Here is an 18410-nt window from a genome sequence, read left to right as displayed (position 1 = left end):
CAGTCCTCTGAAGAGTTTCTCCTTGCCTACACTGGGGTGTGTTTGGATCTTGTCCACTGTGGGTTGAGTAGGTGTCTTTTGGTCTGATTGTTAAAAGAGCCTAGACCCTAATTTCCCTAGAGGTGAAGCTTTGCAGTACTCTATGGTCAGTAGACTTGGAGGGTGTGAGGGGTCCGTGCAGATCTTCTGGAGGAGAGACCTGCTGCTGTTGTCTCAGCCCACTTGCCCTAGTAAAAAAAAAAAAAAAAAAAAAAAAAAAGCCCCTGCAGAGCACGGTAAGGGGGGCCAGGCTTATTATAAGCAGTTCAAGCTTCCACTGTGGGCACTGCGCTGCTCACTGAAGTCTGTTCATGCTGATGCGCAAGGGGAAAGAAATGGCATCAGCCAGCTCTCTTGTCCCAGGAGTAGGGAGTTTGCGCCCACCGCTGTTCAGAAAGGCCTCGCAGAAAAACAAACAGTCCTCGTCCATGTGTCTCAGGCTTCCCTCAGAACTCTGCCTTCTCTGTGTCTGTGGCCGAGACATCTCTCACTGGGTGGTGCACTGTTCTTGTGTTTTATCTCAGGCACACTGCTGGGTTTCAAAACTCCAAATTTTAGGGACCCGGCGCAGCATGGAACCGCACTGATCCTCTGGGGGCGTGTCTTCCCACACTGTGGCTGGTGCTGGTTTGTCCCAGAAGGGCAGCTGCATGAATGTACAGGGTCTTGGAGTTTTTGGTAAAGTGTAGCAAAAAGCCCACTTTCAGGTTGGCTGCACTCCGCACTGCCTCTGCTTCTGTGCTAATGAACAGGGTGGCTCAGGGGTGTCCACCAGCTCTTTTGTCCCCAGACAGGCCATGCCACCTCTCCCAAATGCACTCCAAGAAGGGGAGCTGTCTCTCCCCATGGGATTCAGGGGATCCTCAAACCATGCTGTCTGCTCCCTGGCCTCTCCCCTCCTTCTCCATAGGAGCCACTAAGCCCGCCAGGCTTGACTCTGGCAATGGCATGGACTTCTAAACTTCAGACTTTGAGCCATATTCCTTGTAAAACTTATGATGACCAACCCCTCTTGTTTTCCTCAATAGTTAGGGAAGTCTTTTGCTTGTGCTGTACACTGCACGCTGCTCTATCTCCTTCTCTCCTCTCTCCCTGGTTAGGGGTCCCTCCACTCCACAGCGCCTATGATTCTTCTCTCCACCAAATCATGTCTCTGCACCTCTTACCTTCCAGGATGTGGACTCTTTTCTCCCTCTAGTTATGCAGTTTGTTCTTTCGGTGCTCAGATTTATTTCCTAGGTGTTCAGAATGATTTGGTATTTGTCTAGCTGTGTTTGAGGGATGAAACGAGCATGAGTCCTCACACTACTCTACTATCTTAAGACCTCCATTTGTTTTCACTCAGCTTTATTCACCGTTATTCTTTCTTTCTTTTAATTGCTTCAGTTTTTCCTATTCTTCTGTTTTCTATCTTTTTGTGAAAAGGAGATAGTTTATTATGAATTTCTTCTTCTTTTCTTGAATTTTCCTCTATGTAGCTTTAAATTTTTTCACAAGTTTTGGTAAGGCCCACTGAGCACCAGCCATTTATATTTATTTACCTACTTATTTTTATTGAGGCATAATGTCATAAGCAAAGCTCACAATGTTAAGGTGCATAGCTTGCTGAATATTTTATTATTATTATTTTTTAAATGTTTATTTAGTTTTGAGAGACAGAGAAACAAAACCTGAGTGGGGGAGGAGCAGAGAGAGAGGGAGACACAGAATCTGAAGCAGGCTCCAGGCTGCGAGCTGTCAGCACAGAGCCGAACTCAGGGCTCAAAACCACAAACCACGAGATCATGACCTGAGCCGAAGTCAGATGCTTAACCGACTGAGCCACCCAGGTGCCCCACTTGCTGAATATTTTAGAAACGTATGCCAATATGGAACATACCTCCAATATCCCAGCAGGTGTCCTTTGGCCCTCTCACATCCAATCCACAGCGCCTAAAGGAGCCATCATTTATTTTGGAACTTCATAATCCAAGGAATTGAATATGTGTTCTTGTGTCTGGCTTCTTTCACTAAATATTTTGTCAAGTTGTTCTAGATCCTAACCATTGCTAGGTATTTTCCTTTAAAAAAGAATGAAATCTTGCCATGTGCAATGACATGATTGGACCTGGAAAGTAGTATGCTGAGTGAAATAAGTCTGTCAGAGAAAGACAAATACCCTATGATTTCACGCATATGTGAAATTTAAGCAACAAAACAAATAAGCAGAGGGGACAGAAGAGAGAGAAAATCAAATCAAAACACAGACTCTTTTTTAAAAAAAAATTTTTGTTTATTTATTTTTGAGACAGAGAGACAGAGTGTGAGTAGGGGAGAGGCAGAGAGAGAGGGAGACACAGAATCCAAAGCAGGCTTCTGGCTCTGAGATGTCAGAACAGAGCCCAAGTTGGGGCTCAAACTCATGAATCGCGAGATCATGACTGGAGTCAAAGTCGGACACTTAACCAACTGAGCCACCTAGGTGCCCCCAAACAGACTCTTAACTATAGAGAACAAACTGACAGTTATCAGAGGGAAGATGGCTATAGGGACGGGGAAAATAGGTCATGGTGACTCAGGAAGGCACTTACAAACACAGGGTGATATATGGAAGTGTTGAATCACTATATTGTACACCTGAAACTAATCTTACGCTGTATGTTAACTAACTGGAATTTGAATAAAAACTTCAAAAAAACCCAATATGACATTCTGATAAAGATTTCTACAAGCTTTAATTGGTAGCACATTCCTTATTGTTAAATTCTTTTTCTTTCTTTTTTTTTTTTTTTAATATTCTTTATTTTTGAGAGACTGAGAGAGAAAGAGCATGAGTCAGGGATGGGCAGAGAGAGAGGGAGACACAGAATGTGAAGTAGGCTCCAGGCTCTGAGCTGTCCTTACAGAGCCCAACGCAGGGCTTGAACTCATGAAACACAAGATCATGACCTAAGCCGAAGTTGGACATTTAAATTGACTGAGCCACCCAGGCTCCCCTCCTTACTGTTAAATTCTAACTCATTTCATTTTGAATTATAATTTTCTTGTGATCTATGAACTAGAAGAGTATTTTACATTTCAAATGAATGTGATCTCTCTAGGTATGTGTTTGTGACAGGATCATTTTCTTTATCATACTGATATATTTCATTCATATATCTTCCGGGATTTTTTGAATTTTTGTATTTTATGGTAGTGGTCCACACAATGCTAATACTTTTGCTTTCATTTCTATTTTGTTTGTTGTGAATAATTATGTATCAGTATTAATTTAATTAATACATATCTAGTGTAATGTTATTAGAATTTATTTAAGATTTTTGATGTTATGTCTCAGGCATGTCTCTTGAATGCAGCATTTTGACTTGTCTTGTTTGTGCTGTTTTTTCTTCTTTTATAGATTGTCTAATGTTGAGGCTCATTATTGTTTCTTAATCCATTCTCAACCATACTTTGTAAGTAATTACCCCTTGTTAATTCTTGTTGGCTATTTGAATTGGGAAAAATCTGTTTTTGGTTGCAGATAATGTTTTCATTCTGTGTTTTTTCTGTCCTTGTTCTGTTATTGCTCTTGAAAGATTAATTTCACTGCTTACAACACTGAAATGTGTTTTCTTTCAGCACATTAAAGATACAACAATTTCCTTTACTTCCCTTCCTGCCCTTGAAAATTCAGCTCTTAGGTTAATTGAAGTTCCTTTGTAGGCAACCTCCTTACACCTCTGGTTTTAAGTCTTTCTCTTCCTCTTTGGTTTACAACATTTCCACCATGCTCTGCCTAGGTGAGTAATTTCTTCCTCTTTCTCTCATTCTTTTTTAATATTAACTTGGTTAAATGGCATTCCTGGATCTATTCCTTCTCATATCTTATTTTATTTATTTATTTTAATTTTTTTTTCAACGTTTATTTATTTTTGGGACAGAGAGAGACAGAGCATGAACGGGGGAGGGGCAGAGAGAGAGGGAGACACAGAATCGGAAGCAGGCTCCAGGCTCTGAGCCGTCAGCCCAGAGCCTGACACGGGGCTCGAACTCCCAGACCGCGAGATCGTGACCTGGCTGAAGTCGGACGCTTAACCGACTGCGCCACCCAGGCGCCCCTCATATCTTATTTTAAATTCAAGTTACTTATATGTCAAACTAGCTCATTTTTATCATCCACCTTTTTCAAGCATCCTTCCATTTACTATTCATACCCTGGGACATTGAAATTCTCAGATTCTTCTAAAGAACACATCCCTTATCAGCTGAAAAACCAGGTTAGCAATTTGCAGAGGGAAGTGTGTATAATCTGGCAATTTATGGACATATTCCAAAAGGGGTGTGGACACAAGTAGTTCTGGAGAAATTATTTGTCAGATTCTCAATTTCCATGTATAGTTTTTCTGAAGTTCCTTTGCTTAAGAACATACATACGAGCAAGGTATTAGAGGGTTCTCCTTTTCATTCTCAGTTCACATTTATCCTATACCCATTGTTTAGAATATAAACACATCTTGGATCTTATTATGATAACTTTCCTAGAGATGTAAATGTGAAATAAAGTGATAGAACTAGTAGGGTCACTGAAGTCTTCTTTCTTTCTTTCTTTGTTTCTTTCTTTCTTTCTTTCTTTCTTTCTTTTTTTTTTTTTTTTTGTTTTTTGGTTCAGGCACAATGAGTTACAGTCCCTCAACCATCTCACTATGAGTTGCATTTCCAAACACCATGTTAGTATTTTCTAATTACTCATAAAAAATATATAAGAATTTATGCATGCATTTTGTTGTGGAGAAGCAAAATAGGGTAATCCATAAAATACTTCAAGCCTAAAGATATGTTATAGTAAAATACAATTTTATAAAAGATGTGTGATACCAAACTACTATTAATACAAGTCATTTATAGAACAGAAAAAAAAGGTTAATGTCCTGAATATAAAGATAGTCTCAAATACAGAGGAAAAGGATAAAACCTAACAGAAAATAAAGAAGATATATAGACAGATCCATTAGAGATAAATGAATGAAAATTTAACTTTTACCTATAAAAATGTCAACCACATGCAAAATAAGAAAAAGTCAAATTAAAGCTCCACAAAGCATCAATTTTTACCTGTCGTATTGTCAACAGTCCAAAAGCCTGATGTAGAACTTTGCTGGTGAGGGCATGAGAAGGGAGGTATTCTTCTGCAGTATTACTGGGCACAGTGGTATAATTCCTGCATAAAATGGTAAAATTCCTATTAAAATAGCATAACTTCTATGGAAGAAAATTTAGAAATAGTTAGCGAAACATCATATGCATTTCGCTTTCGGCTCACTAATACCACTTGTATTATTTGATTCTGAAGGTTAACCTGCAACAACATAAAGAGATATGCATTCTTTCTGTTACAGCACTAATTGTAATAGCCCCACATAGGGGAAAAATCTTTGTTCATAATTAGGGGACTAGTTAAATAAACTATGATACGCTATAGTAAGCAAGGTAGAGTACTATGAAGTTCTAAACAGTAATACAAAATACCTCTTAATGGTATCAGAAGGAAACTACCAGAGGGTTAGGAAAAAATGCAAAATGGAGTTTTAAAAGTGCATTAAGGGGCGCCTGGGTGGCTCAGTCGGTTAAGCGTACGACTTCAGCTCAGGTCACAATCTCACGGTCCGTGAGTTCGAGCCCTGCGTCGGGCTCTGGGCTGATGGCTCAGAGCCTGGAGCCTACTTCCGATTCTGTGTCTCCCTCTCTCTCTGCCCCTCCCCCGTTCATGCTCTGTCTCTCTCTGTCTCAAAAATAAATAAACGTTAAAAAAAATTTAAAAATAAAAGTGCATTAAGTATGCCCCAATTCTTACATATGGGTAAAGGAGAGAACCGGATGGAGGGCACAAAATTATAAGATAGATATTTCTGAATATATTTATCTTATACTTGTTTTGGGAACCATAATAATTTATTAAAAAATTAAAACACATTAATGACTTTTTTTAAACAAAAGCAATGCCTACAAATTAAAAGCAAAGTAAAACTAAATAATCCAACTATATAGTAAATTCATGACTTAATCATACAGAAAGGAACAATTTCAGATGAGTTAACCCAGTAAAATAACTTGATATACATAAGAAGATAGACACTGAGAGGAAAAATGTTAAAAATGAAAAGTTTTAAAATACAAAATTTAATACTGTTTAGTTTTTATAACTTTGGTGATAGTGCTGGCATTTGGAAGGCCACTAGTCAATGTTTACCAAGAAAACACCCAAATACAAACAAAGTTACGTTTAGTAAATTGCTGGCAAGGAAAGTACACACTGGAGGAACCATGGAATATCGGAGCAAGAGAGAGTTGGGAGATGTTTGTTATGTGATTTATTGTTACATAATATGTTAAAGTTTTTGGAGGAAGTCTGGGAAAACAATTAGCTCTTGACTGACTAGGACAATTCAATGATTGGTTGTCTTAATACATTTTATTAAAAGACTGGAGGAATATCACCTGGCTAGGGTTATCATTGTTAATAAGCCAGCAGTAACTTATATGAGCTGGAGGAAAGAGATACTAGGTTATTAATGTGATTGTATATTGACCTTGTTTAGATGTGATTACTATATATTTTTTATAATTTTCTTTTTTTTTTAATTTATTTTGAGAGAGACAGAGAGAATGAGGGCAGGGGAGGGGCAGAAAGAGAGGGAGAATCTCAAGCAGGCTTCATGCTGTCAGCACAGAGACTGATGTGGGACTCGAAATCACAAATCTGTGAGATCATGACCTGAGCCAAAATCAACAGTTGGATGTCACACTGGCTGAGCCACACAGGCACCTCTGTTTAGAGGTAATTACTGAGAGATCTTGTTTCAATATTCTTGCATGATCAAGTAGGGAATCCTGTCTGATTATTGTTAATGCTCCCTGGAAATTATTCCTCTTCAGGATGAAAGATCATGGCCTAGCTGCCCTCTGTTGGCTCCCAGACAAAATTTCCCCCTCTCAATCTTCCTACGTTAACCAAGGACAAATGAAGAAAAAGGGCAGAGGAGTTTAACCTGTAGGGTTCAGACCTACGATGTTCCTCATATTTTGTGGTCTGGGGATTGTAAGGGAACATTGTCTGCTGTTGGACTAGACTTACACATTTTTGTTTCTTTTGTTGCATGACTATCTATTGAAGAGTCTGATGTAATGTCAGCTCTAGAGTGCTAGAGACAATTTTTCATTTGCCTTTTATTTCTGTACTTCCTATTAGAAGAGGCATGGATAGTTTTTGTAGTTTTGTACTTAATTTTTAAGAATATTTGTATAAAGAGACAACCTATGGGAAGTAACAACATTTGTGAACCATATGTCTGATAAGAGGTTAATATCCAAAATATATAAAGAACTGACACAAATCAATGTCAAGAAACTAAATGAACTGGTTAAAACGTGGGAAAAGTATATCAATAGACATTTTTCCAAAGAGGGTATAAAAATGGCCAACAGCACATGGAGAATTTCTCAACAGCACTGATCATCAGGAAAATACAAATCAAACCCAGAGAGATATCACCTCTCACTTCTTAAGAGTATTATTATCTAAAAGGAAAGAGATAACAAGTGGTCAGGATGTGGAGAAAAAGGAACCCTGTGCACTCTTTGTGGAAAGGTAAGTTGGTGCAGCCACCATGGAAAACAGTATGGAGGTTCCTCAATAACCTGACAAGAGAAGTACCATATGATCCAGCAATCCTACTTCTGGGCATATAAACAAAGGAAATGAAATCAGGATATCAAAAAATTACCTGTATTCCCATGTTCATTGTAGCATTATTCATAATAGCCAAATATGGAAACAGTCTAAGTGTATGTCAATGGACAAATCAATAAAGAAGCTGTGATATACACATTGGAATATTGTTCAGCCATAAATAAAAAGGAAATCCTGCCTTTTGTGACAACATGGGAGGGCACTGAGTCTATTATGCTAAGTGAAATAAGCCAGATAGAGAAAGACAGGTACTGTTATCACCTCACTTATATGTGGAAACCTAAATATAAAGTCAAACTCATAAAAGCAGAGAGTAGAATAGTAATTACTAGGGGCTGAGGGTGTCAGGGAAATTGGGAGATGTTGGTCTAAGGCAGTTATGGAGGATGAAGAAATCTAGAGTTCTAATGTACAAGCATGATGACTATACTTAATACTATATTGAACACTAGAAATATGCTAAGAGAGGTGATTGCAGGTGCACTCATCACACACAACAACCAGTAACTATGTGAGGAGATGATACGTTAATTAGCTGAACTGTAGTCATCATTTCACTATGTATATGAACATCAGTCATCACGTTGTATACCTTAAATAAATAAAATTTTTATTGAAAGTATTTATAAATAAGTGAACAAAGAATATCTTTATAGCAAAATGCCTTGAAAGATAGAGATGGTGTCTACTCACATAGCAAAGTGCTATCCACTCTAATAAAGATACTGTTTACTTATGGGGCAGAGTTGTGAAGACTACTTGCAGTCACTTAAAAGACCATTTGGTGGTATCTCAACAAAAAGATTTTCAGCTTGGATGCAAACCAATGGTATGTGTATCATTCATGCGGGCCAACCTCTGTAACTTGGGTGCAAAGGGAATGACGTGAATGTGGAATTTTTGTCATGAGCTATGCCCTGAATAATAAAGTCCTCATCTCTGATTGCGAGTCTCATGTCTTCTGCCAGCATCCACAAAAAATGGCAAACAACTCTGGTTAGCTTACAGGTAGGGTAAAATCTTAGATTCTTCACAGTTCTTGTCAAGTAATATTTAAGACTTTAAAAAAAAGGTATAGGGGTGCATGGGTGGATCAGTCGGTTAAGCGTCCAACTCTGGCTCAGGTCATGATCCCATGGTTCAAGAGTTCAAGACCTGTGTCAGGCTCTGTGTTGACAGCTCAGAACCTGGAGCCTGCTTCAGATTCTGTGTCTCCCTCTCTCTCTGTCCCTCTCTCACTCTGTCTCTCTCCCACTCAAAAAAAAAAAATAAATAAATAAATAAATTTAAAAATGTATAAACCATTACATGTAATTACCTCAACCAAATTATTATTAATATTCATGATAGTCTGTAAACCAAGGGCCTGAAACCCAAGTCAAAATGAACACACATCTGACAGTTCTTCTGGGTTAGTTCTAGAGACAAGACTTTTCTTTCCATGTAGTCATGGATCTTTCATTTGATTTACAGATGATAAGTTTATCATCTATCTATCTATCTATCTATCTACCTATCTATCTATCTTTCTATCTACTAACCTTCCTACCTATGTATCTATCTGATTTTCTAAAATATTTACAAAAACACATAGGCAAATGAATTTTAATTACTTGATAAAGAAATATTGTCTACCTAAGGAGAAGTACATTAGCGGGTTAGTGGTCACAGACAGTATTGGCCATGCACATATCATTTACCATAACAAGAGTGAGTTAAATATTGTTTACTTAAGTCATGTAGGTTTTCTGAGAGGACTTAGATAGGTTTTGACTAAAAATCCTGGAGGGAACACAGTGGAATGGCATAACAGACTACACAGTTTGGGTCCCCACCTTAAGTAAGTCTGGTTCTGCTGTAATGATTTTAGCAGAAATATTTTATTTGACTTGTAATCAAAATTTATACAGTAGTGAAGGGTTAGATTAATAATGTGAGAGAAACACAAATTTTATAGGGAGCCTATGGGAGAAAATCCATCTTTTAAAAAGATTTCATCAGAATTAAAATTTTGTAGGAGATCATCAAATGGGGATGACAAATTCAATAATTGCTCAAATTCAGTGTAGTATCTGTGGTTATAGAAAAATGCACATGAGTCTTGCCTTTCCTAAGATGGTTGAAGAAACCCTTAAGGGATTCAAAGTAAAGAGTAAAAATAGGTGCAAGTATTAAGACAAACAACAAAGAAAAATAAAAAAACCCAAACAACATTTAAGAGACTGCTGAGAAGCGCCACTACTTAATTAATACTAGGTAAGATTAGTAGTAAACCAAAGAGGGGGAAAAAAGGAGCGAATCTACCAGAAAAACAATCTAGTTCCATCAACTTGGGTAAAATGTATGTATATCATGTCAACAGCTGCTTGATAAAAGCATTCAGGGTTAGGTTTCTTTCTCCCAATGTTCATAAAGTTCTGGAGGACTCTTAAGAATCCCTCATCTCAGCTTTTCATTAACAAATCAAAGGCCAATGATCTATAAAAGAGAGCAAATACCTTTTGATCTAGGAAGCAAGAATCCAAGGATTAGCATCCTATGGCTGTATCATTGCCATAGTTAACAGTTCTTGTCAAGGTCTTTTCCACTGAGACACAAATACACTCTAGGATGTTTCTATCACAAGACAGTCTTCCAATTTGAGGCCAGGTAAGGGCTGCTAGGTAAACATTTTCAGTGTCTTGAAAATGCTCTTCTATACAGTGATCATAAAACTGTATGCACCATATGAGTTTTTTGCAGTAGTTAGCCATACTATTTTGCATTAGGGCAGTCTAAGATCAGTAGAAAAATTATCAAATTCATGATGCAGCCTGTTATTAACTCACAAGGGAAGAGGTTATGGCAACAGGTTTAGGCCACAGGAGTTCCAGAGCCCCTGGGAACTTTGCCAAATTTTAGTTTTAAATCTATTCTTTTCTTGTATTGTTCCTGAAAACTATGAAAAATGAATTTTTTGGGTTAAAATGCAAGGATTTAAAAAGTTCTTCAATAACTGCCCCAGCGAAAGGTAGCTTTCCAGTAGTAGAACTCCTCAATCCATTCTTAGAATAAGCAAATCAAGACCATAGGATACTAGAACATATTGACTATCTGGTTGAATATTAAGTATGTTTTCTTTTTCTAAATGCAAGTTGGAGATAATATAGCCAACTGAGCTGATTTAACTTCTGGGAAAAGTTAAATATTTCAAGGACCTAAAATCTGATGCTTAACATGGTCTTTCTTTGGTCAGAAGTCAAGATAGAAATTGATGTTTCTTCTTGACAAACCTTTAATTGTAATCGATAACTTATTTACTATGTGATATGACTAGAAATTCAGTGTTTACTTTATTTACTTTTCAGACCCAGGTCTAGAGTTAGTTGTTTCTAAACTTTTTTTAACGTTTATTTATTTTTGAGACAGAGAGAGACAGAGCATGAATAGGGGAGGGGCAGAGAGAGAGGAAGACACAGAATCTGAAACAGTCTCCAGGCTCTGAGCTGTCAGCACAGAGCCCGACACGGGGCTCGAACTCACGGACTGCGAGATCATGACCTGAGCCGAAGTCGGATGCTTAACCGATTGAGCCGCCCCTAGAGTTAGTTGTTTCTCATAAGACTTTTGGTTTCTTTAATTGGAAACTGGTACATAGAGGCCACAATCTGATCACTAAATGAGTTTACGAATGCTGACTTGACCTTTGTTTCTATTCCTATTCAGCAGGTAAAACTATAAAGTACATACTTAAAAAAAATTAAAATACATTGGGAATTTTTGTTGATACTGTGAACTCAAATTGTATCCATCTTATACTTATATCTTTTTTTCTCCAAGAAATCTAGTTATCATTCCAACCAACATATTAATCATTTCTATTATCTCCCAAATAATTTCCACAGTCTGACAACATAATACTAAGAAGAAAAAGCAAAGAAAGAAAGAACAGTGACAGCAACAACAACCCTGCCAGCCAACAGTTGGCCACTTGGCCAGTGGGAACCAGTCTCTAGGCTATGATGTTTCCTCTTGATCATAAGTCATTTCTAAAAAATATCAGCAATAATCAGACACATTTTGACTATGGTAGAACAAGAAAAAACAAGATGACTCTTTAAATCTTGTCTGGACACACAACCAAGGACACTGACATTCTTTAAATAAACATACTCATCTCTCAGGTAACATGTCTGACTACTCTCATTTCTGACAACCCCAGCCTTGCAATGTTACTGCTTCCTCTTGATAAGGATTACTAATATATCTAATCTCCTAAATGCTGCAATTCCCAGCAGATCCCATTTCAGCAATGACTTCCTTTTCTTTGAATTCTACAAAGATTTATGATGAGTCATAATTATATAGTAATCACCTTATAATTCCCTCTGACTGGGACACTCCATTTCTTTGGTAAATTCTTGTTTTCTATGGCAAGTTAATAAAGTCACGTGATGACAAGTGTTTTCTTGGTGTTATTTGACTGATGGACTTCAGCAAAACTAGAGTTTCCACTAGGATTTGTCTGAAACCCTTGCTGTTATGAACCAGATCTCTTGTTTCAGTAGAGACCCTCTGCATCTCTACTAGTTCAAAGGGAAGCCCACCTCTCTCAAACCTACAAGGGAATTTGCCTGGGTTCTGATGTTTACATTGAGACTATCAGAATTGGTCTTCCTTTGTCCTAGCAAAATATAAAATCAATATTCCTTAAGAAGGCAATCTGTATTTAAAGGAAATATTGACAAAAATGGACCTAAAATCTGGGTCACATTTGAATCTGTGCACCATTGTTAAAAATTTCACAAATCCTAGGACAACAAGAGAAAAGTTGATATTGATAGTTTCAGATTTATCCTTGGTACTTCATTCCTTCCTATCATTTCATTTCTCTCTTGCCTCTCTATCAATCTGTCCATTCTTTTGGTAGAGGTAGCAGATATGAAAATTTTGCTGAAAATAGCTAGTTGGCAAGGCCATGAAAATGATTTAGAAGTTAATGAAACTTTAAGGGGAAACAAGCAAAAAAAAAAAAAAAAAAACAAACCAAACCATCTTTCTGACATGGGTAGTTGTCATTAATGTAAATAAAAGGATTAGTGAGAGTGTAGTAGTTCCATTCTTGCTAAAAGTGAAGAGAAAATGTTAAATGGATAATACTTTATGTACATTTACTCCTCTTTAAATTTCTTCCTTCTAAAAGCTTGAACTGAAAGAAGAAAAATAATTTAATCATGATTTTTTTTAAATTATGGCCATGGTTACTAGGTTTCAAAATAAGAAAACCAGGGCATGCAGATTTTGGCCTGATTGAGTCCTTGAAATGTGGTCATTAATTTAGAAGTGTATAAATTATTAATATTTCATGGAATATTTGAAATACTAGAATTAAACTTAGAAAATTATAGTAAGTTAACAATGTTGATTCAAAGACAATTCCATTTTTCTTCCCTGGTTTTGATATATAAAAATAATGTAATGACAATATTGTACTACAACAAGAATAGGGTTAAATTACATACAAACACCTTCTAAATTATATCAATTTTATGAGTCAAATATGCTATAATTGTTTTCTTATGTCTAAGGTTTTAAAAAAGATAATAGTTTGTGGTTAGCTATATGGAATTATAATAAAGGATATTTTGGAAGTGTTTAAGCTTGTGAAATGTCATAATAATACAAACAATTTAAAAAGTGTTAGTGAAATTGTGTATACAGGCCTTCCTGTTGACTTTAAAAACTTAGAAAATGTTAAATTGAGTTAATTAAAATATAATCTTAGGATAGCTTTCCAATTTCTAAATAAGAATAAGAAACAAATCAGTGATCACTGAACCTAGTTATAATTTATTCTTATTTAGTAGTAAAGCTGTAAAACTTTGTACAAATGCCTTTGAATATTATTATAATTATTATTATTTTTGTCACCTTGAAATTTAAGTGATATGAAATTTTTGCTCATGAAAAAAATTGTTCATGTTTCCTTTTGTCTAGTTTTTTCTTGTGTTTGGAGAAAACAGAGTGAATTGCTTTGGGTTAAAGATTTTAATTAATGTGAATACTTGAAACTAAGCAAGTGTTAAAACCACAGGATATATATGTTACAGAAAGTTATAAATGTGTAGACAGGCAAATTATCCCCTTATTGAGGTAATAGTCATAATTTATTAAAACAGTAAATGCATTATTAAATAATATTGCCTTATTTTAAATAGTTGTTACATATGTTGATAGATAGTTGTTAGTTATTTAAAATGTTAAAAGCTTTAAATTGATCTATTTATAGATTTATAAATTTTACATATCTACATTATATGTGTGTACATGTAAATTTATAGGTCTATGTGATTAATATTAGAAAAGGTGGCTAATAAATCCTTTTCTGCAAATTGTTACTTAAATAATAGCCAAAAAACAAAAAGAGAATGAGAATTTAGTTCCTTTTTTCAAAAATAACTAGCCACTTTGTGGCTACATAGCAGAGTTTACTTTTTATTATCCAAATATTGCTAACTTTCTATACTTCTGGCATGTTCTTGAATCCCTATTTTTAAAGGCAAAGTTTACAAATAATTGTTTCCTATCACTGTGCATTATGAAAATATTAACTTTATTTCTTTTACATATTTATGACTTAAGTGTATATCTTGTCTCCTTTAAAAACTCATTTGCCTTTCCTAAATTCAGACTCAGGATTCAGAAGAATCAACTGTTTTGCCATCTTCTACAACTAAATCATCTTTTAGTTTCCTATGATGACTAGGCAGAATTATAAAGGTTTACTGATCCATGTAATAAAGGAGAGGGTGTCAGGGTGCCTGGGTGGCCTACTTGGTTAAGCATCCGAGTCTTAGTTTTGGCTCAGGTCATGATCTCAAGGTTCGTGAGTTCAAGCCCCAAATAGGGCTCTGGGCTGACACTGTGGAGCCTGCTTGGGATCTTCTCTCTCTCCCTCTCTCTCTGCTCCCACCCCCACCCCACGCCCTGCTTGTACTATCTCTGTCTCTCTCAAAATAAATAAATAAACTTTATTATTTTTTTATAAATAAATAAACTTTAAAAAAATAAAGAGAGGGTGTTAAAAACAGTTACATTTGTCTGGCATGAAATTGTATCTAATGCAAAACTAACATGAAAGGCCTTTTGTTCATCAGACTTATAACAAAACAGCAGACAAATCAAAAGAGAAATGCGGTCTTCCTCATGTTAACTATGATTAAGTACAATGTATTAACAGAAATACAGTAATTATGAACTTCCTGGATTAAAAGCAGAAAGACTATAAAATCACTTTCTTTAAAAATATTTTATTTTTAGATTTCTTTCTAGGTTTCAGCCAATCAGGAGCAATCATAATATACCATATGGAAGAAATTAAAGGCCCTGGAGATTTGTTAATGCTGTCATTGTTTATTTGCCTTCACACCTTAGTAACACCCTGACTCCAGCTAGTTTTCTCTTACCCGAATTAAAAACAAATCTGTGATTGTTCAACCTCATTTAGGAAATGAGCTTTGCCATTGGGAGACTCCGTGGACAGCTTGACTAACCAGTTAAACGTAAGGCAGAAAAGGGGCTGTCATGCCAAAATTTGCAAAGCTATTTGCCAGATGAATTATCAGTTGGAGGAGTCACAAAAAATAGAGATTGTTGATTTAAAGGTTCTCTTTTTTCTGGTCAGTATTATGTAGATCTGAGGGAGGGATACCCAGTAATTGCATTAGATGGTTCTGATTCACAGCACCATTAATTGTTGTGAACTGAGTAAGAGCAGAATATCCCAGAATTAGTGTGTATGCAGTGGTAGTATAAGCAGGAGGGGGAAACAACAAATCTCTCAAGTGAGAGTTCATCAAGTACAAGTTTATGTAGTTGAATGCAAGTTTTGTTACGTGACACTGGCTCCTACAGAAAGCTCGCGGGTAGCACGTGATCTCTAGGGTCAGGAATTTATGCAAGTAGCTTTTGGCAAGGAGAATAAATGTGTAATTTTTAAATTAAATTCTATATAGTCTAGCCAAATGGACTTTTAGCAGAATTCTCCATTACGTTTAAGGAAGTCTTCTTAAGTGAGAATAAGGTGTATATATATTTTTTACCTCTTATTTATAAGAACAGTCTACAAATAGTCACATGCGTTTTATAAGGATCTTATGAATCCCCCATTTTTGTTTGTTTCTTATTTTTGAGGGATCAACTATATACCTTAACACTCTCAAATGATCTCTATATATTCTTCCTTCTTGAGTTATGGTATGACTAGTGTTTCAAGTTATCAGTCTATGTTCCACATCACTCTCAGATTTTCCTTCTTTTTGCTTATCAACTTACATTCAAGGATTTTTTTTCTGGTTCAATATTTTAGCACATTAATTCTACTCCATGGGGTTCCGGTATACACCAAGGAGCCTAATAGTTACATTATATATTCTTACTCCTAACTTTTTCTTTTAAAATGTAATAAAGGTATTTTTCATTCTAAGATTTTCAGCTCATTCCTTTTCAGAGTGCCTTTTTAAAAAAATTAAATTTTGGGCGCCTGGGTGGCGCAGTCGGTTAAGCGTCCGACTTCAGCCAGGTCACCATCTCGCGGTCCGTGAGTTCGAGCCCCGCGTCAGGCTCTGGGCTGATGGCTCAGAGCCTGGAGCCTGTTTCCGATTCTGTGTCTCCCTCTCTCTCTGCCCCTCCCCCGTTCATGCTCTATCTCTCTCTGTCCCAAAAATAATAAACGTTAAAAAAAAATTTTTTTTAAATAAAAAAAAAATTAAATTTTGAGATGGCTTTATTTCATTCAAAGCCTCTTGCCATTGTGTCTTGCCAGCTCCCCAACTTTATTTCCATCTCTCTCCTTCTCGTTCAGTAGGATCCAGTCCTACTTGGCCCCTTCTTTTCTTAACACACCAAACTTGCTGAGTGAAATAAGTCGGGCAGAGAAAGACAAATATTGTATGACCTCACTTATGTGTGAGCCTGAAAAAAAACAAAAACAAAAACTCAAAGGGATCAAATTCATGGTTATAAGTGGTGAGAGTGGAGTGAGGTGGGGAAACGAAATTGGATGGAGGGTGTCAACGGCACAAACTTTCATTTCTAAGATAAAGTACTGGACTGTAACATACAACATGGTGACCACAGTTCTCACAACTGCATGCAAGAGAGTTCACAACTGCATGCAAGAGAGTACATCCTCATAGTTCTCATCACAAGGGAAAAATAAAAGTCTTTCTCTCTCTCTTTTTTTTTAATCTATATGAGATGATGAATGTTAACTAAACTTATTGTGGTAATCAGTTCATAATATATGTAAATTGAATTATTATGCTATACACCTTAAACTTATACAGTGCTGTATGTCAATTATACCCCAATAAAATATTTTTCAACAACATCTGTTCTGGCAATAACATGCATAAGACTGAAATATACTTGTTAATAAAATGAATAATAAGGAATAGAATGAAGAGAATGAAGAATAACATTGATACAGATTAAGGGAACTCATTAGCAAAGTCTACATGGAACATTTTTTTTTGGAATAGGTAGTGAATTATTCATGGTGTTAGTTTATTGTATGTTTTCCTGAAGTAATTTTACACAGAAGATTTACAGCTCTCTTCAATCTATGGATTACTTTATTGCATTCAAATATATCATTATTATTCTTTCCATTTTACAAAACAATGGAGGCATTGCCAGGGTGAGTAAGCTCATATCGAGTAAGATACTGGGAAGAGTATTGAGAAAGATGATTAAATAAGGTCTGAAATTCATGTATGATACTCTTTCATTTTCTGATATTGTCAAGAAAGTTACCTTTCAAAATGAGTAGGTGTGTTCCCATCAATAGACATCTTTAATTAAAATGTAGCCTCTTAAATAGGAAGAAAAGAAAAGAAAAAAGAGACTCATGCAGGAGATGTTTAAGTCAAAGATATAATTCAAGATGGATGTGAAATGTGCATTCTAATCAAAGTGTAATAATAAGACTGAAATAAGATTAAATTGCAATCAAAAGCAATTAAGTGCGGATGTTTAAACATATTGACTTATCTTGACTTGGTTATATCTGTATCATTTTCAAGAGTATTATTTGCATCTAATTGAGGGAATCAAATTGTTACCCAAAATTCAAATAATTACAATTTCAAAAATCCTTTTATCTTGACATGCCTTCTACATTGCAATGACTATCTAAGCAACTGTCTTGTTAACTTGGTGGATAAATGCATTCCCAAATATGAATTTGGGAGAAATGTAAAAATAATACAGAAACTATGAATAGTTTCTGATATTATTTGCTAAGGCTAGTGATAACTCAGGGCTTATTTTTCTAAGAATAATTATCATTAAGGTTTATATGTTTTTATTTAACAGTCCTGAATAAATCTTTTTCAAGGATGATTATTTTCCTTTACCCCCTCATTTTCTCTGTAATGGTGATATTACAATAATGTTACAACAACTTACCTAATTCCCCAATTTTGAGGCTTATATTTTTTAGTGTAACATTATTTACACTTTCTTAGCTTGAAAAGACATTAGAGATTAGTTAAGTTCAACAATTAACACCCAAATCCTAATATTAACTTTGTTTCTATTGCCAGAATAATTAATGCTTGCCTTGACTTGTCAGGGTCTACTATCCTTCAAAGTCAAACACTAGAAAGATAGCAATAGTCTG

This window comes from Herpailurus yagouaroundi, unplaced genomic scaffold (assembly GCF_014898765.1).
Source record: "Herpailurus yagouaroundi ecotype Mexico unplaced genomic scaffold, PumYag 181, whole genome shotgun sequence".
In the NCBI taxonomy this organism is placed as follows: domain Eukaryota; kingdom Metazoa; phylum Chordata; class Mammalia; order Carnivora; family Felidae; genus Herpailurus; species Herpailurus yagouaroundi.
The sequence above is the reverse complement of the archived record's forward strand: the minus strand, read 5'-3'. Positions refer to the sequence as shown.